Genomic DNA, 22,877 nt, shown 5'->3' with positions numbered 1-22,877 from the left:
AACCTCAAGGCTCTCACAATTGGATTAGAAAGACATGCATATATAGATAAACTGTGGGTATCAGAATAATTACACTCAAAAGAATGAAGCAATGGTACCCAGAAATTCCAGTCTGTCAATTTCCCATCACAGGGAACCTTGGAGATTCATTTTTGTACAGGCATTTTCTGTCCTGAGTTTAACAAAAAATTATGTTCAATGAAGAGTGGGAGTTAGGAGGACTAGAGCGGGGAATTTCTAGCAAGCCTGAGGTCCCTAGAAGATTCTGGCCGCATTACCACTCCCATTATATGCCTTTGATGCCCAGCAAAACTAATAAGAGATCAAAAAGTACCTGTATTCAAACAGAGAAAAAGCAAGAAAAACTCTTCAGCATTTAGAAGCATGCATATCAAACATCCAGATCGAAACATTGAGCTTAGAGTAAAATCCAACAATTCACAAAAGGAAGGAAAAATGTCCATTGGCATTATTCCCAAGATAGCAGAGGATGTGCCCTGTCCCTAGGCTGCTCCACACGTTCCTGAGCACTGGTTTCCATGTGATCTGGAGGTGGATCAACCCTCTACTGCGTTTTTCATGGGGCTCCTACAGTTGCAATATTTATGCTTTGAGTTTTGATCTCTTTTCAAAATATCTTTAAATGTTTACCTAACAATAGTTCTAGGTGCTGAGGAGGTGCAGTGTGATATTGCAATTCCGTGTACAATGGATAAGAGTCATGTGGCGTAATCAGCATATCTATCACCTTAAATAGTTATCACTTCTTTATGCTGGAACAGTAGGAATCTTCTCTAACAGCTACTTCAGAATATACAGTCCGTAACCGTCCAGCACAGTCACCCTACTGTGCTGGAGAGCATTGAGGCCAGTCCTCCTCTGAGCTCCCTGGAGTCCGAACTCGCGGCTCCCTCTCTCCCATCCCCTAGCTCTCGCAGCCACAGCACCTCCACTTCTGGGGTTGAGTTCTGTTGGCAAACCCCTCAAGCACACTCTAGTCCTCGTTCAGGCCTCTTTCCAACATGCAAAGGCCTCCTGAGTCCACATGGTATACAATTCTGCACACACAAAGACAGCCGTGTCCTTTCACATTGAATGATACTCTCCAAAATGTTCCCCTAAAGACGCTGCATCGCAACCAAATTTATTTGATTGTGCTCTGCTTGCCATTATATCACAGGTTACAAAGGAGCAGCGACTTCACATTATTTATTCAACTTTGTATTTTCAGACAGTGTGAGCAGGTATGCATGGTATAAAAACACTCTTAACAAAGGAGAAATATTGACACAAAATGAATGTCAAGGGTCAGAACCACTTCAATGCAATGGTTTCAAGAAAGCTCTATTAAACAAAAATTGAATGAAGCCTTAAACAGGAAGGGAAACAAGACACACCATAGGAATTCTTTAGTGATAACAGTGTGGACTCCTGATCATAATGTTTAGTATCCAGAAATAAAATTAAAAAATGTTACTAGAATGTTCTGGCACACACAGATGTTCAGTTATTATTTGTTGAGTGAGTCAGAAGTTGTGTCTCAGTGTGTTTGTAAAGATGGTGTTTCACTTAAGCTGGAAAAGCTTGAACAGTTTCACAAAAGTTGACAAAAATGACTCCGTATCTAGAGGGAATGATGTAGTTTCAAACCTCATGTTTCTTTTTTTATTAATTCCAGAGAAATTAAAAACTGAGTAAGAAAGTAAACAGTACATATTCTAAGAACCCCAGGAAAACAGCATGAAAAGCTCATTGTGGGTCAAATCAACTTGAATAAAGCAAGAACCTCAGGCAAGAAAAGACAGATTGCAATAGGATATAAAACATCTTATGCACCTCAGAATGAATTAAAGAAATTAACGCACAAAAACCCTGAAATGCTGGTAACTGTGGGAAAGCAGGCCCAGAATGAAAACAGGGAAATTGAAATGGTGAATGGGTTTGGGAACATTTGTTCAAAGTCAGTATTAATTGGAGGAAACAACAGGCAATCTTTTTCAAACCATCCCCGTCGGGAAAGTGTGAGCTGCCACGTTTTGGGGTCCAAGCTTTAAACAGGAGCAGAAATGAGAAGAGTTACATGATCTTAGGACAACACCTACAGACAGCTATGAATATTAGAAATTCAGAGACTCTCCAACTCACCTTTTCTCACTTAAGGAAATCGGGATGTTCAGGGCAAGATCATCATTGGTGGTCGTTTGTGTCTTGTGCCCTGTACCATGTTTAGCAGAACATTCTGGTCTAATCTCTCTTCCCAGTGTCAGTCCACACCATCTGCAACTATTTCTCAGGGTCCCCTGGAGGGGAAATATACCTTGTTGAGAACCACAGTTTAATATAAACACTCTACAAACATCTTTGCAGACACCATTGTAGATCATATCTGTTTAACGAGGGAAAATTCCAAAGGCCACCCACAGTGTGGATGTCACACTATATGGTGAAATCATACACAGCCCCTTATATAAGTAACGTTGCACTTGGTGGGAGAAACTCCCTTTAGGTCCTATTGAAGAGGGCAGTCAGGGAGATAGGCAGTGGGAAGCAGGCTGCCCTGAACCCAGTGGAATGCACGGTGTGCATGGAGGGCCATCCATACGTTGATAGGAAAGGTGCAGGAGATGAGTGAGTGTTTGACATTCAAGGAGAAGGTGAGTAGGACCTGAGAAGGAACAAAGAATGGCACCCTGAGAGCTCAGGCAGGCGGGGGCTTCAGAAAGACTCTGTGTGACAATACAGTAGGAACTCTAAAGGCCCCAGATGGTGACAGCTGAAGGGTGTCAGCTTGAGGCTTTAATTCAAGACTGAACAGTCACTGCAGAACATGAGAGAGCATTTTTAAATGCCAGCAAGAAGCAGTATCTGGGCTGTAATTTCATCTTGCATAAAACACAGGATTCAAATTTGCTTATGAAATGAAGGTGGTTTAGATCAAATGGTAAAGATTGCCAACCAAATGATGCTGGAGGAGATGTGAATTTTAAGAAATGGATCCAGTCACAAAATACAACAAGCACAGTACTGGGTAATGGAGATGGAAATACAGATCTGAGACACACATAAAGGCTGATTTATTTACTCAATTGATGTAGAACTATCTACATTTTCAAAGGAATCAGACAGATTACAGCCAGTTAATGCATCTGACAATAAAGAATTTGTAAACTCTCAAATATACTCCCCGAATACATTAACCTATATTGCAGAGCAAAGTGGCAAAAACACCAAGTGGTGAAAACTCCCATCCTCAAATTTGAAAAAATGATATAACAGACAGAAATGAAACTATACTGTACCCTCCACACAAAAGCAAGAGATTCTTACAGAAACTGGCAAATGGAGAGCAGACACATCTTACAGTCTAAAGATATATATAATACACTGTCTTAGGAAATAATTGTAATGCAAAATGAGTGAGAGTGGCCCCTTTTACCTGTAGAAGAGTTTTTTCAAGGTGAACAGACAACATGCAAGGAGACACTGCAATATGATTGACACATGGACTGTTGTTGCCTGGTATGGTTTGCAAGTCATCCATTGGTCTAATGTTATCATTGTGAAGGCAGATGCATACATGCACCAACTTAGAAATAAAAAAATGAAATGCCCTCATTTAAATGTATCCATCCATGGCTAAGACTCCATTTCTCTATTCCCCTTATTTGAAATGGTCCTATAAAACATGTGTCTACTTTTACTAAAATGATATTAACCCTTCCATGCCCTCTTCTAATTTGCTTTACTTGCAATGCCAGTGATGACCCCACAAATGAGTTCAATTGACACTTCCCTCTTATCATCATAAACAAATATATTAATGAATTCAATAAATCAAGCAAGGAAATGATCCTGCAAACTGCCATCTCTTAGCTCAGGGCAAGGCAGTTTTACCTCCAATGACCTCAGATGAACATGCTTGTCATCCATTCTCTGAACCTCTCCTGCAAGACCTGCTGCTTCTCACACTGACCTGGATGAGAATCTGAGAAGAAGACTGTGTGTGCAAATCCAAACCCTCTCTAAATGGATGAGATGGATACTGATGTCCCAGACAAGAGAGCAGGAATGAATTACGTATTGTTCTCTGAGCCAGGCTTTGGACCTCAGAAAGAACAATCACATCCTGTCCAGCCGAAGCTCACGCATTCTGAAAGACCACAGCAGAGCAGATATACACAGCTCCTGAGAATTCTCATTAGACCTTTCTCTTGTTACTCTGACCCCTGGTAACCTCGTTCCTCTGTGGGATATGATTCTACACAAAAAGGATTTTTTTTTTTACCTACAGATACTCTATTCCCAAGAGACCAGGTGGAAAGACAGGGGAATCCATTATTTATACTTCTTCTCTAGTAACTTTTCTGATTTCAGGGCTCTAATCTCCTACCACCAAATCCCAGTCCTGATTTAAAGTTTTATCCCAAGCCTGACACTGAGGAACCGATTATGTCTCTTGGATCTCATATGCCCTGTATGTGTTTGAGACACAGTTTATGAAAATGCTAGGAAATTGCTATTTTCTCTTCAAAACAGGAGCAAACTGTGACCTTTTGAATAGAATACCACCCCTACATTCCTTGCTTTCATGACACTTTCCCAAAATATTTAGAAAAATCATACTTAAAACACATGTAAAGAACCTCAGTTAGTCTTTGATTTATAAAACATCTAGCAATTTTAAGTAATATGTTCAGATCTTTTTATGTATGTTGTCCTGGGATGAGTACCTTGTTCTCATTCTTGTTTACATATTGTGAAAACTTTAACATGCATGCACCTGTTGTCTGATCTACTTAGGAGACTGAAGCTGGAGGATGAACTTGAGGCCAGGATTCAGGGCCAGCCTGGGCAAAATGAAAGTCCCTTTGCTTAACACACTAACAGAACACACAACCTTAAATCCATTCTGCGGGGTCAATACAGTGGTGACCTCATCCTTCACTTTGCAGACATAGACCACAGAAGGGTCATTAATCAACCCAAGTTATAAAAGAGGTAAAGTGCAATAACTTTCATTGGATCTATATCAAGATCTTTCTAGTTGTACTCTATGCAGGTGGGCTCACCCAGGGACAATTTTTTCTTGAATGGGCACTAGAAAATAACTGGAGAATTCTGTTTATCCCAAGTGGGTGGTGCTATGTTCATATAGTGGATTGAGATCAGAGAAGCTGCTCAACATCTTATAAGGCACAGGACAGCCCTCAGCACAAGGAGTTCTCTACAGAAACAGCTGTGTGTATTGAAATCCTGTTCTAGTCCAGAACATCTCTGCCTATGAGTACTTTGCTGAGATACAGATTCTGATTCCACCGGTCCAGGGTGACCCAGAGACTCTGCATTTGTAATTAGCTCCTACTTGATAGTGATGTTGCTGGTCCTGGTACTTGGGTAACTCATGGAGTATTACAGATGTGGTCCAGTATGAGAGTCCAATGCAGGTATGTTGAGATCTCTTCTACTCCACCCAACTCAGTTCTGACCTTAGATGGTCAAATGGTGGATTCAGTACCTGAAATCTGCATACAGTAACTTACAAGTACCTGGAGATCCCACCTACTGTAGGAAGTTGATATGCCAAACAAGTCATATATTACAGCTCATGGGAAATCACCTGCCTCAACAAGATCATCTCTATATCAAATCCACATCAATCCAGATCAAGGACACATCAGTCATTGTGTGTATGTTCCACATTTAGTAAGCTCCTTATGATACCAGATAGGTCTCTTTGGACCTTAAGTGAGTCCAGAAATGCCCTCTTCATGGGAGTCAGCAAATCAAGATCTTGCAGGGTGATGCACCTGGGCTGCAGCACTGTGAGAGTTCACCACCCACAGCAGGGTTTTACTGCAGATTCAACTGTTTTACTCATTATTTGTCAGTCTGAGTTTTCTACTAATGATCGTTCAATATCTGTAGGTTGCATATATCCAGGTTGTTCTTGTCCATTTCTTCCTGGTTTTCCCAATTTGTGAGGGTATGATTATTTTAGCCGAGTCTGGAGATCCTTTGGATTTTTGTGAACATAATTGGCTGGGACTGCATTAGTGGAAGAAGCAGGTGCTCAATAGATGTTCAGACTCTATATATAAAGAAACAATACACATTTAAGGAGATGGGAATGCTAATAACCCTGATTTGATCAATGCATATATACCCTTCAAGTTATTACTGATCCCATAAGCAAATTCAATTATGGATCCACCAAAAATAAACTTTACAAAACTTGTCATCTATAAATGGGTAATTTGTCTCCCTGCTTTCCAACTTAGATATTCTTCTTATTTCCCTTCTCTAATTGCTCTGGGTAGAACTTCTTGCACTCAAATGAAACACATATTGTGTTTCCAGTTATCTCAACTACTGAAAGGTAACAAAATATTGTCATTTTTAGCACTGATTGGTGACAGTTGTTAATAGAGGGGATGAAGCAAATACACCTAGCAACCCTTAAGCTGAAGCCTTTGACAGAGCGTATTGACAGCTCTAACAGAATCCATGTTCTGTTATTAAGGAAGAAGTCAAAGGTAGTCCAAAATTGGACAGGCAGCTCAGTCACATCTTCCACCAAGAAAAAGCTGGGCAAGAGTATTATGTTAGAGGGAGTAGAAGGGCAAATTTCAGCTTGCTTTTTACTATATGCCAAAAAAACATGGTTAACAAAATATGGTAAAATTAGCTTAACTCTAAATAGATATCTTAATGAAACAGAATTATTACAAACAACTTCAGTCAAACAAAAAAATATCATGAACTTAAAAAATCCCTGGGAATGGGAAGGATTTTGAAATGAATAATGCTTGGGAGATGATTTGTTGAGGTAAATTTCAATTCTTACCTTATCATGCATGACTATAATTGATTGAATGTGCAGGACAGAGTCTAAGAGGATAGACATTTTGCAAGAAATGGAAGAAATGAAGGGTAGAACTGAAAGAATGATCTATGGTCTCCAGTGCATGGAAGTTATACAAGCTCCTAGGACATTATTTTTCACGTAGTAAGGTGGATGCAGAAAGACAAATTCCACATCGTATCTCTCAAGTGCACTATTTACAAGGTAATTAGAATATGTGATAGTGATGCCAGAGGTCGGGAAGGGGTTCAGTGGGGAGACAGGGCCAGCACTCAGACACAGGGAGACAAAAGGAATATGTTCTATTTTTCTACAGCATGATGGGGTGATTATCCTAGAGAGAGACCCATGGTAGACATGAATAACTAGTAAAGAGGAGCTTGAGGTCTCCAGAAAAGCAAATAATGGAGATGAAATCATTTGGTCTGTCTTATTATTTACATGTATTGAAACAAGATACTTTTCCCATAACTATGTAGAATTATTACATAAATCAAAAAATTTTAAATCTTTTTTAAGTACATGTGAATGTCTACTTTTCTAACTTGATCATTATACAATCTACACTGTATATATTATCAAATTATCATGCCATACCTAATATATTTGTACTAAAATTATTTATGTTGAAAACATTATTAAGCACTAAGATCAATTTGTGATATATTGTATTTTAAGGAAAGCAAGGTTCACACTTTACTATCTATCTACATCCTATAATACCACGTTTTAAACTTCAAATATACACAGTAGTCCTTAATTCAAATGTAAATAACATTAAATTTGAAGGAGCAAACCGGCATATACAAATGGTTTCACTGATTAGAATTTTAAAAACATTTAAAATGATCTAAATTTGGGAGCGAGGGATTTAGCAAATAAATCCAAGTGACACATAAACATGAAAAGTGCTCACTTTCACAAAAGAACAAAGAAAATGACATTAAACTATCAAGAGAAGCTTCAGAAAGCTCACCTGTGTCTGCTTTGTTCCTAAGACTGCAACACCCAGAGAGAGAGCACTTCTTTGTTGGGGAGAGGTCCAAAGCAGGAGTTTGCATCTGAAGGCTTCTGATTCCTTCCAGTGTTAGTGATCATCCTTACAAAGCTCATCTTAGGCAACTCACCATCCAGCTTAAGAGAGGTGCCTGCGTCCACAGTAGTGGTCAGATCCTCTTCCTCCCACCTGTGACCTCAGTTCGTTGCCTGGTTACCATGAGCTCCTGCTCCTGATAAAGGAGCTGATGGAATCCCTCAGTGAGACAACACCAGGCTGGTGGCTCACTAGTACTGGCATGTACTGAGTGTCGATTTTAAACTTCATTTAATTTTTATGAATGTGTTTGTACTGTAGGTTTTAATGGCTCCAGCATGATATTTCAAACATGTATGCAGTGTGCTCAGGCCGGGTGAGGGTGAGTACCACTTCCCTGCCCACATCATTTCTTCATGTCTGTTGTCTCTGAGCTTTGCCCTCCTAGGTCTTCATAAAGTACATAACAAGATCCTGCGCACTGTGGTCTCCCAAGCTGGGCAACCTAACTGCGTTTGGGTTTCTTCTCTCAAATCACTTCTTCCTCCCTCCCTCCCTCCCATCCTTCCCAGATTCCAGGAATCTCTATGATACATTTGCCTCAACTTTTTTTAACTTCTACATAGCAGAGGGAATACACAGCACTGGTCTTCTGGATTATTTAACATTACAGAATGTACAATTCCATCCATGTTCCTGCTAAGGACAAGATTTCATTCATCTTTAGGCTGAATAATATTCTGTTGTGTATACATACACATTTTCTTTTCCATTCATCCATCCATGGGAAGCTAGACCACTTCATATATTAACAATTGTGAATAATGTCACAGTCATTGTCAGGACTTTGGGGATATTTTTGTATGCTGACTTCATTTCCTTGGTGGTATGATTATCAAAATCAAAGTCAGTGAATTTGAATTATTTTCCAAATTCAAAGCCTCTTCTTACACCTACCCATTTACACTTTTCTGGTTCAAGTTCTGTGCAGCTACCCCGTCCAAATTTCATCCAAAATTCAGAGTATAAATACCTTTTCAAGAACTGTACTACATATCACAGATGCAAACATGCATGCAATCTAGTCTTGAATATCAAGGAATCCATACTGTGTATGAGGAGAAAACTGAAATGAAAAAGAATCAAACACTTCACAGAAGAAGATATGCAGGTGATTAACAAATATATGAGAAAGTGTCCAACATCACTAGTCATCAGAGAAATGCAAATTAAAACAACCCTAAGATTTCATCTTACTCCAATTAGAATGACTTCTATCAAGAACACAAGCAATAGTAGGTGTTGGCATGGATGTGGGGGAAAAGGCACAATTGTACATTGCTTGTGGAATTGAAAATTGGTGCAGCCACTCTGGAAGGCAGTGTGCAGAATCCTCAGAAAACTTGGAATGGACCCACCTTTTGACCCATTTATCCCACTCCTTGGTTTGTACTCAAAGAACTTAAAATCAGCATCCTACAGTAACACAGCCATGTCAATGTTTATAGAAGCTCAGTTCACAATAGTTAGAATATTTAACCAACTTAGAGCCCTTCAATAGATAAATGGATAAGGAAAATCGTGTACATATATACAAAATTGCATATTATTCAGCCATAAAGAAGAATAAAATGATGGTAATTGCAGGTAAATGGATGGAATTGGAGTATATCGTACTAAGTGAAGTAAGCGAATTGCCAAAACCAAAAGGCCAAATGTTTTCTCTGATAAGTGGTTGATGAAACATAAGGGAGGTGGGGGTAGGGGAGTAAGAGAAGAATGGAGGAACTCTGAATTACATAGAGGGAAATGAGAGGAGGAGGGGCGGAGTTATTAAAGACGGAGGAAGGAGACTGACATCCTAACCCTATGGACATGTATGATTACACAAATGGTGTGAATCTACATCTTGTACAAACTTAGAAACAAAAATTTGCACCCCATTTGTGTATAATGAATGAAAACATGCTTTATTAAAAATAAAAAAATAAATTAATTAAAAAAAAACAAAGTCATTGAGGTAATTCCATTTGCATCAACTCAAAGATTCCAGGGCAACATGTCCAAAGGAAGCACACAGAGCCTCACCCCTGAGGATGTGTATTAAATTTGTAAGACTTTATTTATCAAAGTTTGTTAAATAAATCACTATTGCAGAAAACTGAAAAAGGCCCATGTTATATTCACATGAAATTTGCATTATTATTTGAAAGGTGGTTGGAGTGCTGGGGACTTGTTAGAGTAATTATATCCCATGCATTAACAGTTACATCAAGATGAATCCCAATGTTGTATATAACTGTTATGAACCATAAAAATAAAAATACAAAAAATGAAATAGAGTGATCCAAGAGATAACTTAACAAACAATATGTAGGGCAGGAAAGTCTCCAAGTGAAGACCCAAGGACAGAGTTGCTCTAAAACACATAAAGGAGGAAGTTGTCAAGGATGGAGGAGGGAGGCCAGGTTCTGTGGCCCTCAGTGTCCTGCACATGGCCACTTGGGAGAGTCCTTCAATGACCCCTTCACTGAGAGGCCTCATCTTACTGAGGGGTCTCCCCAGGCACCTTGCATGAACTTCTTCTTAGATGGTAGGAGAAGGGATTTGGCACAAGGTTGACCATGGGGAATGTCACTGAGGTCATCAAATTCTCCTGGGGGACAGAGTGACAGCAGACCTGAGGTAGACCCCAAGGCCAGTGCTACCGTGTATGTGTAAAGCTTCATGTGTTAAAGGTTTGGTTCTCAGTTTGGCACTATGAAGAGGTAGAGGAAATCTGGTTGGGGGTCATAGGTAATTGGGGATATGCCTTTGAAACAGATTGTGGGACCCCAGTCTCCTCCTCTGTCAGCTCCTGGCAAAGAGGTGGAAAGATTACTGTACTCATGTCCACTATCCCTTGTGACCTGCTTCTTTGCAACAAGCCCAAAGTCACAAGGTCAACTCGTTCTGGACTAAAGCCTCCAAAACCATGTGTCCAAATAAATTCTAAGTTGATTTTCTCAAGATTTTGTTCCAGTGACAAAGAGCTGCCTAACACAGCCAGTTCTGTAGGACAGGAGACCACCCAGAGGTGAGACCACCAAGTGTAAAAGGCTCTGGGCAAAGTCCAGGCTGATGAAATGCTCAGGATGGGAGAAAACCTAAAATGAGGGAAGAGGGGCCCGTAGGAGGGAAAGCTCAGGATGGCAGCCACCAAGCACACGCTGTCACTGATGAGCTTGTCTGCACAGGGCAGCTGGGGCCTGGGAAGGTCAGAACAGCCTGGGATTTCCCTGTTTGTGCAGAGGGAGGAGGGGAATGTGCTCACTGAGGTAAAAACCTCATTTCTAGATCAGGGGTCCATCACACTGCCCTCCCCCTTAACCTGTCAACAGAAGACACCACAGTAACCACAGGAGGCTGGATGTCAGCGTGCCTTACTGTCCCAAGCCTGTTCATTCCACTAGCCAACTGTTTACACTGATTTGGAAACAGCATGGTCGAGGTCTGTTGTGCACCTGTGTGGTCCAGCACGACCAGAGTGAAGTGCAGACATGCACACTCTCAGCTTCATTATGGCCTTTTTAATGAACTTCTTTGGTTAGAAGAAGATGAGGAACACTTGAAGCACAGGATGCACCAGAACAGGATCCGGTCACATGGGGGAACCTGAAGAGGAATCAGGGGTTTAAGGGAAGAGGGAAATGTGGTGGAATCTGAGCTGCTGTCCACAGCTTGCTCAGGTGACCCCCTTTCTTCATTTATCATTATCATTAGACATTTATTATGAGATCATTGCACATAAGCATTAAGTATTAGGAAATGACAAAATATGGCCATGTGTCCTCTCCTCAGCCTCCAGGAGGGCAGTCATGGTGGAGCATCACACAGGACGCCAACCCTGATGAGCAGGACTGACAGGGGCAGAGCAGGGCGATGCCTGCTGCATGTTCACCGGGCACTGTTCACTGAGGCTGAACCTGGACCCCAGGTAGTGCCCACAGCAGATAAATGGACCCAGAGATGAGGCCACACACAGTGGGATACCAGTCAGCCAGCAGAGGAATGAAGGCTGGCCTTTGTGGCACCATGGATGGGGGGGCTCATGATACCAGGAGAAATATGCCAGAAGGAAAGAAGCACTGCAAGCTCTTCCTCATGAAGTCTAGCAGAACAGAGATGCTGGAAGCTGGGAAGGATCAGGGAAGAGCGTGAATAAAGGGAGGCTGATTCAAATAATGCACTGGATGCAGGTGAGCAAATATCACACTGAAACCAAGTAACATGTGAATTTAAACATGCTAATCAAACACAAATAAAGGAGCATGCCTTCAACTCTGTCCTACAGCCACATCCACTGCCCTCTCTCTGAAGTGCCTACCCACAGGGGGCTCTTGTCTGTTCAGCTTTCCACCTTGTCATCATGTAGAAATGCTGTGTAGAGTATGCACTACCTACTTGGAAAATGCTGAGCTAATGTCCTGGGACCTGATTCCCCTGACTGTGGCAGGCACTGTAGACACCAAGCTGAACAGAGGCAGCACTGGAACTGAGCATGAAGCCTGTGGTCACCTGGGTAACAGGCTGGGTGTGATGGCACATTGTCAAGACGGGCATCGAGGGAGCCACACGGGAAGGACAGACACACACAGGTAAGAAAGTGTCCCCACACCTTACTCCACCCTCACATTATGCACACAGCCCAGGTGGCAGAAAGCAGATTTTTTCCCCCACACTAAGAAAAATAATGATTGTATTTATTCAAATATAAAAAAATCATTTATGTCATATGAGTTGGTTGAGATGAAATTATTCCTAAAAATGGGTCATTTGAGTTAGGTGGGGTTTGCAAATTATTGCTGTTCCAAAGATGGGAAGAACTTCCAAATGGTTGGAAAATGATATAGTGAAAAGGCTCAGATGTCATCCAGGTCAGAAGATGCACTCCATTGAAATATGAAAATGAACTGTATGAAGAAACTGAAACCAAAGAAACTAAAACTTCAGGAATAAAACAGAAGAGCAAGTTCTGCTTCCACCTGCTGATGAGAACCCAGTTCTGGTTCTGAGGATCTGAGTCCTATGGTCACGGGCACATCTTCAGTCTCAGCACAACAGACACTTTCATAGTTTCTCTCTCACAGAGTCTCCTCAGAGCGCTCTTGATGTCCTTATTCCTCAGACTGTAGATGAACGGGTTCAGCATGGGGGTGACCACGCTGTACATCACAGAGACTGTTGCAGTAGAGCATGTGTTTTGGGTCACAGCAGAACTGAGGTACACACCCAGGCTTGTGCAATAAAATAAGGAGACCACAGAAAAGTGAGACGCACAGGTGGAGAAGGCTTTGTACCTGCCTGAGCTGATGAGATTGCACGGATGGAGGACACTATCTTGGAGTAGGAGTAAAGAAGGCCAGCAAGGGGACAACCAGCCAGTAGCACAGTTGCAAAATATATCACCATGTCATTAAGAAAAGTGTCAGAGCAAGCAACGTGGACCACTTGATTATGTTCACAGAAAAAGTGGGGGATTTCCAAGTCTGTGCAGAAGGACAGTCGCAACACCATTAGGCTTTGCAACAATGCATGTGAGCTGCTCACAATCCAGGACACCATAACCAGCAAAGCACATTATCGCGTTCCCTCTGGCCGCAGAGAGAGACACGACAAACGTCTGAAGCTTTGGAAGTTTATTGTGCACAGTCTTCCTTTCTTTCCCTCTTTTCTAATCCCTTTCTCTCTTTTCTTTCTCTCGCTCTCTTTCCCTCTGCTTAACTCTCACCTGCTCCGGTCGCTCCGCTCCTCCCGCTTGGCTCACACCTGCTTCGGCCGCTCCGCTTCTCCCACTCGGCTCTTGCCCTTGCTCGCACTCTTCTTCCTCGCTTCTTCTCCTACTCTCAGCTTCTTCTTCTCTCAGCTTCTTCTTACTCCCAGCTTCAGCTTCAGCCGCCGCCTACTCCCCCACCCACCAAGCTTATATACACTTCAACCAATCAGGGGAGAGCACACGAGGTAAACGCGCAGACAGCTGCAGGCATAGAATAGGTACACGAGGGGGGCATGCTCTAATCACATCGTTAACTAGCCAATCATTGGAATTCGCTGGTTGTTTACTGTATAGCTGGCCGCTTTTGGCTCAGCGCCAGGCGCCATCTTGACCATGCTCAAGGCTGGGGGTCCCGGGAACCCCGACATATCCCCCTTCTTTATTATTAAACTAAGGCTTGGGACCGTGTCTGTCTTAGGCTGAGTGGTCAGCATATGTCCTTACCCGTCATCAGAGCCTGCAGAGCATGCTGCAGCTCCTGTCTTAGGTTGGTACACAGCCACCTCCTTCATTACCCGTCTTTGACTACTGGTCCAGCATCAAGAGCCATACTAATGGGGGGCTGTCGGCCTTTAGGGCGGTCATGGCCTGATGAAAGATAATTTGATCTCTCTATTGGCTAGCTCGTAGATGCATGCCAAAACGAATGAAGAGAAGGAGGCCAAGGCAGAGGAGTACCACCATAGCTCCTAAGCCTGCCTGCTGTTTGATAAATCTATAAACAGAAGAAAAACCATGTAACCATATTAAATACAGAAACAATATACATCCCAGTAGAGTTACAATACGGGCAACACAAACAGCTCTCAGGGAATAAACGCATCCCAGTCCCAAAAGTTCTTGCAAGGTATCCACTTGTTTTTATAGTAAGTCCACTTTCTGATAGAGTCTCTATGGTCTATAAGGCTGCAGCTGTATTTTCAGCCAAATGATCGTTGTTATGGTTGTGTCAATGCTGCTACTGCAAGGACTGTGATGGCAATGATCGCGGCTGTTGCAACGTCAAAGCCTCTCCTGTTTCTTGATAATAGCACTGGCAATTCTATATCTGCAACAGAAACTAGGACTGGTAGGAAGAATTAGAAATGTGCATCAAATTGCACGGGTGGCAAAAGAACCATTCCAGCATTGTGAGAGATAGCACACGGTTAGTGAACAGTTAAGAGGTGTTATTAGAAATGTTAGTTGGTAGAAACATAAAAGGGAGGAAATACACAAGCTGACGTGGGAGGAAAAGCAATATTACAGCTAGGGTCAGCAAAACGAGTTGCTCCACTCTGGGTCTGATTTGTAGTATGATTCCAACGGCAAAGTGCAAAAATTCCTCCTGTTAAAGCAAAGAAAGGCTAGAGATATCCTTGTCACCAAAAGCAGCACGACCTGAAAAATCATCAGTAGAATTGACAGGCTTGTAGAGGAATTGGTGAAAAACAAGAGAAGAAAGGATAAAAAATGTGTTAGTTAGAAGTAAAAAATATGGCCAGGCTAACAATGGCCCATAGGTTCCGGGTTTGCCTTTCCGTCTGAGTTTTTGTTATTGGAGGAAGGCTCAGGCTCACCATTGCGAGGAGGAGCAGCATCACCTGCATGTTGTAAAACTCTGATTAGCCTTTCTGGAATCCAGACTGGAGTCTGTTGATCCTGTGGGAAAATACAAACAGACCCTCGGACCCAACGAAGGACTGGATCCGGTCCTTTCCAACAACCTGTCAGGATATCTTTCCATTTTGCCCATACTTGAGGAGTATCATGGGGATTATAATGTCGATCAGCTGCAGAGTGGCCGTCCCTATCCAGAGTTAAGAAATTTAGAATGAAAAGAACTAAATTAAGTTTATCTTTAGGAGACTTGTACGAGGCTCCTATTCCCCCTTTTTGTTTATTTAGACAATTTTTTAAAGTAAGATGTGCTCTTTCCACAATGCCCTGTCCCTGAGGATTATAGGGGATGCCAGTGACTGATTGGATGTTAAATGTTTGTAAAAACAACCGGAAGCTTTTGGAAGTATAAACAGGACCATTATCTGTTTTAATAACTTTAGGTATGCCCCAGCCAGCAAATGCTTGTAGGCAGTGTTGAATGACATCTTTTACCTTTTCTCCAGAATGAGCGGAAGCCATAATGACCCCTGAAGCAGTGTCTACTGACACATGTACATACTTAACAGTACCAAATTCAGAAATATGGGTTACATCCATCTGCCAAATATGACCAGGCAGCAGTCCCCTGGGGTTAACTCCAAAGGATTGTACTGGGATTAAAGGAGCACAATGTTGACAATTTTTTACTATTTGTCGAGCCATACATTTAGATATAGGAAATTTTCTGCTCAAAGTAGTGGAATTTACATGGAATTTTTCATGAAAGAGTTTTGCTTGTTCCTCTATGGAAAAAACAAAAATTGATTTGGTGGCCATATCTACCAAGTCATTAGCATTGGCCAAAGGTCCTGGTAAATTAGAATGAGCTCTAATATGTCCTACATAAAATGAATGTTTACGCTGTAGAATAAGGTTTTGTAGCGTGGTAAAATAAGAAGCTACCGTGAACATGGAAGAAATATGGGGTACCGTTTCAAAAACCTGTAAAGCGTTGACGATATATAAGCTATCAGATAGAAGATTGAATGGCTGATTATCTGCTAATTTAAAGGCTAATATTACAGCTGCAAGTTCAGTAACCTGTGCGGAGTTGGGTGGAACTATTATGGTGTGAAGTTGTTTACTGATAAGCACTGCACCTACTCCATTTTTGGAGCCATCAGTAAAAATGGTTACACAGTCTTTAAGAGGCTGGACACTAGTCACTTTTGGAAAAACTATGGGAGTATTTTTACAGAATTGAATCCAGGGATGTTGGGGATAATGGTTATCGAACTGAGCTGAGGTGGAACAATATAATACTGACCAATCATCATCATTATTAATTAGCCATTTAATTTGCTGAGTGGAATAAGGAGTTATAATAATGGACGGATGGATTCCAAAAACAGTAATGCAAGATTCTATTCCCTTGAATATTACCTGAGCAATAGCTTGGGGATATGATTGTAATGTTTTAGCTGGAGAGCTAGGGAGATTTATACTTTGCAGAGGTCCTCCTTGCCAAACTATGCCAAAAGGGGTATGTTTCTCTGAGATTATGATTAAACTTAATGGTTGAGTAGGATCACAACGATCAACGTAACATTGCTGAAGTCTATTCTCTACTAGCTGTAAGGATATCCGTGCTTCGGGAGTAAGTTTCCTAGGAGAATTCAAGTCAGGATTACCTTTTAATATATCGAATAAAGGTTTTAATTCCCCTGTGGATAATTTTAAATAGGATCTGATCCAGTTAATGTCACCTAAGAGTTTCTGAAAATCGTTCAAGGTATTCAATTGATCTGTCCTGATGGTCAACCTTGATGGTCTGAGTGTAGTAGCAGTGAGCCTTGTACCCAGATATTCTTGGATCTCCTCTAATTGTAATTTTTCAGGGGCTATCGTTAGTCCTCTTTTTTCTAATGCTTGAGTTATAAATTGTAATGCTTCTAACAAAACTTCTTTTTCTGGATGGCAAATAAGTATGTCATCCATATAATGATAAATCAACAATCTCTTAAACTTTTGTCTAGTAGTTGTTAACGCTTTATCTACGTATATTTGACATATAGTAGGACTGTTAGCCATACCTTGAGGCAACACGGTCCATTCAAATCTCTGATCAGGCTGAGTGTGATTAAGAGAGGGCAAAGTAAAGGCAAATCTCCAACAATCATTTTTGTGTAAGGGTATAGAGAAAAAGCAATCTTTTAAATCCAGAATAATAGTAGGCCAATTTTTTGGTAGCGCAGTGACAAGAGGGAGTCCGCATTGGATGGGTCCCATAGGGTACATTTGTTCGTTTATGGCTCTTAAATCATGTAATAACCTCCATTTTCCTGATTTTTTCTTTGTTAAGAATATTGGAGTATTCCAAGGAGAAGTAGAATGTTGTAAATGACCTGCTTGTACCTGCTCTTGTACTAACTTATGAGCTGCCTCTAGCTTCTCTTTTGTTAGGGGCCACTGTGGAATCCAGTGAGGCTTATCATCTTTCCATATTATAGGGATTGATGGTTTATCAGTGGCCCCTAGGAAAAACCCAATCCATGAGAATCATTTTTTGGTGGAAGTAAAGGCAGTGGTTGGGTAGATCCTTGACTATGTCTTCCTAATCCTTTTTTATCATCATAGTTCATATTTTGTAACATATTTCTTACAGGAGTCCCTTGGTAAGTCTGATCAGTGGTGAGTTTCATACCCATTTGCTGCAGGACGTCTCGTCCCCATAGACTAATAGGAACATTACAGACATATGGCTGAAATATTCCTGTGTGTCCCTCTGTATCTTTCCACGATAATGAGGAAGCACTTTGATTGGGGCTTTCTGCTACTCCTAAGCCTCTCAAGCTCTGAGCTGCTGTGATCAATGGCCAGTGCTTTGGCCAGACCATTGCACTAATAATACTTTTGTCTGCTCCCGTATCTAATAAACCTGTAAATTCCATATTTCCCACTTTTAATTTTAGGAGGGGCCTCTGTCCCATATCCATAGTAAGGTTTATTAAAGTGGTTCCTGTTGATCCAAAACCTCCTTGTCTTTTATTTGTATTTTTACTGGGCCACAAAGAATGTTGACTGGGTAATATAAGCATTTGTGCAATGCGATCCCCTGGAGAGATGACCGTAATTCCTTTTGGTGAAGAGACCAAGGCTTTTATTTGTCCAGTGAAATCAGGATCAATAACCCCTGGGTGTACTATAAGTCCTTTTAGTGTTGAGGAACCTCTACCTAGTAATAGTCCTACACTGTTCTGTGGGATTTTTTCATGCCAATCAGTATCAATCATCTGCACCCCCATATCTGGGGTTAGTATGAGTCTGGAGGTGGCACAGATGTCCAATCCGGCACTTCCTGAGGTGGCTCTGCGCTCCCCTTCTCTGTGGGAGGATACCACCGTCGGGGAACTTGTTGAATTACCCCGTATATTTGTTGCGGGCCCCGGGGAGGGCCCTGTCTCCCGTTTTTTTGAAGTTTAGGATTCAATCCTAGGAAATTATCCTCCCTATCTCTAATAGACTGACAGGCACTACTCCAATGACTTCCTCTTCTGCATCTTGGACATAGCCCAGGTCCGGTTCCCAAGTTATTCTTTGTATAGATGTTCCCACCTTGGGCAAAGGGTGGCCTTTTGTTTGGACAAGTGGCTTTTAGATGTCCCTTCTGTCTGCACACAAAACATGATCCTAAAGACTCTATTAGTTCTTGAAGGGAACCTCCCCTGGGCTTGTGCAAGTGCGGCAGACAACAAGGTGGTTTGTCTATCTATAGCTGCTACAAAGGCACTGCTCTGCGCCGAAGTATCATTTATATCTCTACACACTTTTAAGTAGGTGGACAAGTCTTTGTTTCTCCATGGTCTTATGGCCTCCCTACACCATTTGTTGGCTTGTTCGTAAGCCAATTGTTTTACTAGGGGCATGGCTTGCTCTGCATCTCCGAAGATGCGTGATGCTGTCTGAATTAGCCTATCGACGAAGTCCGCGTAGGGCTCACTACTCCCTTGAGTTACCTTTGACAACTGGCCCTGCAAATCTCCTGCTCCTTGTAATGTTTTCCAGGCCTTGGTTGCAGCCACGGCAATTTGCGCATAGACTGCTGGATGATAATTAAGCTGTGCCTGAAGGGTTTCATAAGGTCCTACGCCCATAAGCATGTCCCTATCGACTTGGGGATTCCCCGCTGCCGCATTTCGGCGGGCGGTATCCGTAGATATTTCCTGCCATGATGTTTTCCACATAAGGTACTGTCCCCCAGACAGAGCGGCCCTAGCAAGATTAGTCCAGTCCTGGGGCACTAAGTTTAATGATGTCAAGGTATCTACCAAGGCTATAGTAAAAGCTGACTGAGGACCATATGTGCTAACTGCTTCTTTTAACTGTTTCACTATTTTGAAGTCTAAGGGTTGGTGGAATCTTTGATTTTGAGCATCCTCAAAAACAGGATACGCTACAGATCCAAGATGACTCCATTCTGAGCATAATCCGAAACCGGACGCTTCATGAGGAGGTTCCCTATTTATGGGAGGTGCACTAGGCAACACGGGCACTAGAGGGGGCTTTTCATCTAGTCTTAATCTTTGTACTCTTTTTTCCAGTTCCTCTCCTGATAGTTCCCGTTCTGATAGTTCCTCATCTGAATTAGTTCCTTTTTCTGAATTTTGAGAAAGATATGAGCGTTCCTCTTTTATTTCTTCCAAAACCTGTCTTCCCTCAGCTAAAGGCTCGGTGAGTGAAGGTTTTTTGTTTTTATCTCGCAGACAGGATTTAATAAGAAACCAAATAGCCATAGTGCCTACTGGCAAAGGGTTTTGCCTATCCGCTATACGAAGGTCCTCCCCAAGCTGTTCCCACTGTAGGGTATTCAAAAGGCCCTCATCCAAAAACCAAGGGGAAACTCTTTCCACAGTATCGAGAAATACTTTAGCTGTTTTTTCCTTTAATGGCGTCCCATGGTTTTTTAATAGCTCCCTGAGGGGTTGCTGCATTCTGAATTTAGACGTTTCAGACCCCATTGTTACTAATTTGAATAGCTTCAGTTATGGCAGTTACAATAACAAACAGTGGCCAAGCTGCCAGGAGCAACGAGATTACTGAAGGGAAAACTATCTATCAAGTGTGCATTAAAATTTTTATAGCGGCTTTTCACGTGCTACCTATACCCTAATTGGACCGCTTCAAGCGTGTTTCTACTTTCACTTTTAATTAGACCGCGTTCCACGCGTCAGGACCGCTGCTGGCGTATCCCGATACCGGACCACCTTCGGTGTGTCCTTATTTTTATTTTAATCGGGCCGCATCCCGCGTGCCCCCAGGACCGCTGATGGCGTATCCTGATACCCTTTAACTGGACCGCATTCCGCGTATCCCCAGGACCGCTGATGGCATATCCTGATACCCTTTAACTGGATCGCATTCCGCGTATCCCCAGGACCGCTGATGGCGTATCCTGATACCCTTTAACTTTTTTATAACCGGTTTAACTTATTAAAAAATTTTTTTAGATATCTTACCTTGTTTTCTTTTTAATATTTTCTTCTTCCCGGGTTTCGGCACCAGTTATCGCGTTCCCTCTGGCCGCAGAGAGAGACACGACAAACGTCTGAAGCTTTGGAAGTTTGTTGTGCACAGTCTTCCTTTCTTTCCCTCTTTTCTAATCCCTTTCTCTCTTTTCTTTCTCTCGCTCTCTTTCCCTCTGCTTAACTCTCGCCTGCTCTGGTCGCTCCGCTCCTCCCGCTCGGTTCACACCTGCTTCGGCCGCTCCGCTTCTCCCACTCGGCTCTCGCCCTTGCTCGCACTCTTCTTCCTCGCTTCTTCTCCTACTCTCAGCTTCTTCTTCTCTCAGCTTCTTCTTACTCCCAGCTTCAGCTTCAGCTGCCGCCTACTCCCCCACCCACCAAGCTTATATACACTTCAACCAATCAGGGGAGAGCACACGAGGTAAACGCGCAGACAGCTGCAGGCATAGAATAGGTACACGAGGGGGGCATGCTCTAATCACATCGTTAACTAGCCAATCATTGGAATTTGCTGGTTGTTTACTGTATAGCTGGCCGCTTTTGGCTCAGCGCCAGGCGCCATCTTGACCGTGCTCAAGGCTGGGGGTCCCGGGAACCCCGACAGCACATATCCAAGGCTTCATAATGACCAAATAGTGCAGGGGGTGACAGATGGCCACAAACCGGTCATAAGCCATTATGGTCAGCAGAAAGATGTCTACCACTGAAAAGAGCAGGAAAAAATTCATTTGGGTGATGCAACTTTTATATCCGATGACCTGGCTCTGTGTCTGGATGTTCACCAGCATCTTTGGGACAGTGGTGGAGGTGAAGCAGATGTCCACAAAGGACAGGTTGGAGAGCAAGAAGTACATGGGTGTGTGCAGGTGGGAGTCTGAGATGGTGGCCAGGATGATGAGCAGGTTCCCCAGCACAGTGACCAGGTACATGGAGAGGAAAAGCCCACAGATGAGGGGCTGCAGTTCTGGGTCCTCTGAAATTCGCAGAAGGAGGAATTCTGAGATTCCTGTGTCATTTTCTGTCCCCATGTGTTTCATGTAACTGGGGAAAGACAGAGTGAGAGTATGAGTGAAAAATATATATATTGAGAGAGAGAGAGAGAGAGCTACTGTGCAATGCTGACCCGACCTGATTGGAGAGCAGCCCTTGCTATTCTGCAGTTAGGCACCAGCCCCTCAGGTTGGTGTGAGTCTGCTTTCCCTTAGGAATCCCTCTGCCTTCTCTGATTTGGAATTCCGTCTCACTCTCACACTTTCCTCCAAAGATCATGGATCTGTCCTTCCCCATGCATTGGAGGAATGTCACTGAGTGGCATTCGTGTTCCAGGCACCGTCTATGCAGGGACTGGTCAGTGCTAAATGCTCATGTTCCTTTATCTAACAAGGGAGGAAGGGAACCAGCAAAGGTAAAGGTGAAGCATGTGGCGTGCTGCACAGTCGTGGGTAATCTGAAGAACAAAAGGCAGGTGTGATGGACACCGTGGAGAGGGAGACTTCTTTTGAGCTGTGTGTTTAGGAAAGACAGAGGGTGACCCTGGAAAAGAGGTCCAGGAAGAGCAGGGAGGATCCACGGAGCTGCCTGCAGAAGTGTGTGCCTGGAAAGGGGAAGTCAGTGCAAAGGCCTGAGGGAGGTGCTTGGTTCAGAAGGTCAGGGTCCACAGGGACAGTGACCAGTGGAACAAGCAAGGGGAGGGGACGTGAGCTGGTGTCAGAGAATACTGAAGCACACAGCGGTCTACTTGCTACTGAATGCTCAGGACACAAGGAGACTCTGGGAACATATTGCAGTTAGTCACCAAGGTGCCTGGTGAATGGAAGTTCATCTGTTATTTCCATCAGTTGCTTTGTCTTCTGGCCTCTGTATGATGAGTTTCCCGTTTGCAATATATTGAACCCAGAGACTAAAGACACACACACACACACACACACACACACACACACACACACGACACACACACATGACACTTAAACTCCTGCTGCATGCTATGCTCTTCTAGGGCCATGTCAAGAGTGGGTTCCTGCCAAGCCCATGGGATTTAGAATGGCGTAAACACCAGGAGAGCAG

The 22,877-nt window shown here is 42.7% G+C and overlaps 1 pseudogene; it reads right to left on the bottom strand.

Annotated features, from left to right (window-relative positions):
* Positions 1-12,966: 12,966 nt before the first annotated feature.
* Positions 12,967-21,841, bottom strand: LOC124968182 (olfactory receptor 7A17-like; annotated as a pseudogene).
* Between the last annotated feature and the right edge of the window lie 1,036 nt (positions 21,842-22,877).

The sequence above is a fragment of the Sciurus carolinensis genome, chromosome 17, assembly GCF_902686445.1.
Source record: "Sciurus carolinensis chromosome 17, mSciCar1.2, whole genome shotgun sequence".
Classification (NCBI taxonomy): domain Eukaryota; kingdom Metazoa; phylum Chordata; class Mammalia; order Rodentia; family Sciuridae; genus Sciurus; species Sciurus carolinensis.
Note: the sequence above shows the minus strand (reverse complement) of the source record. Positions and strands in the feature narration are given on the sequence as shown.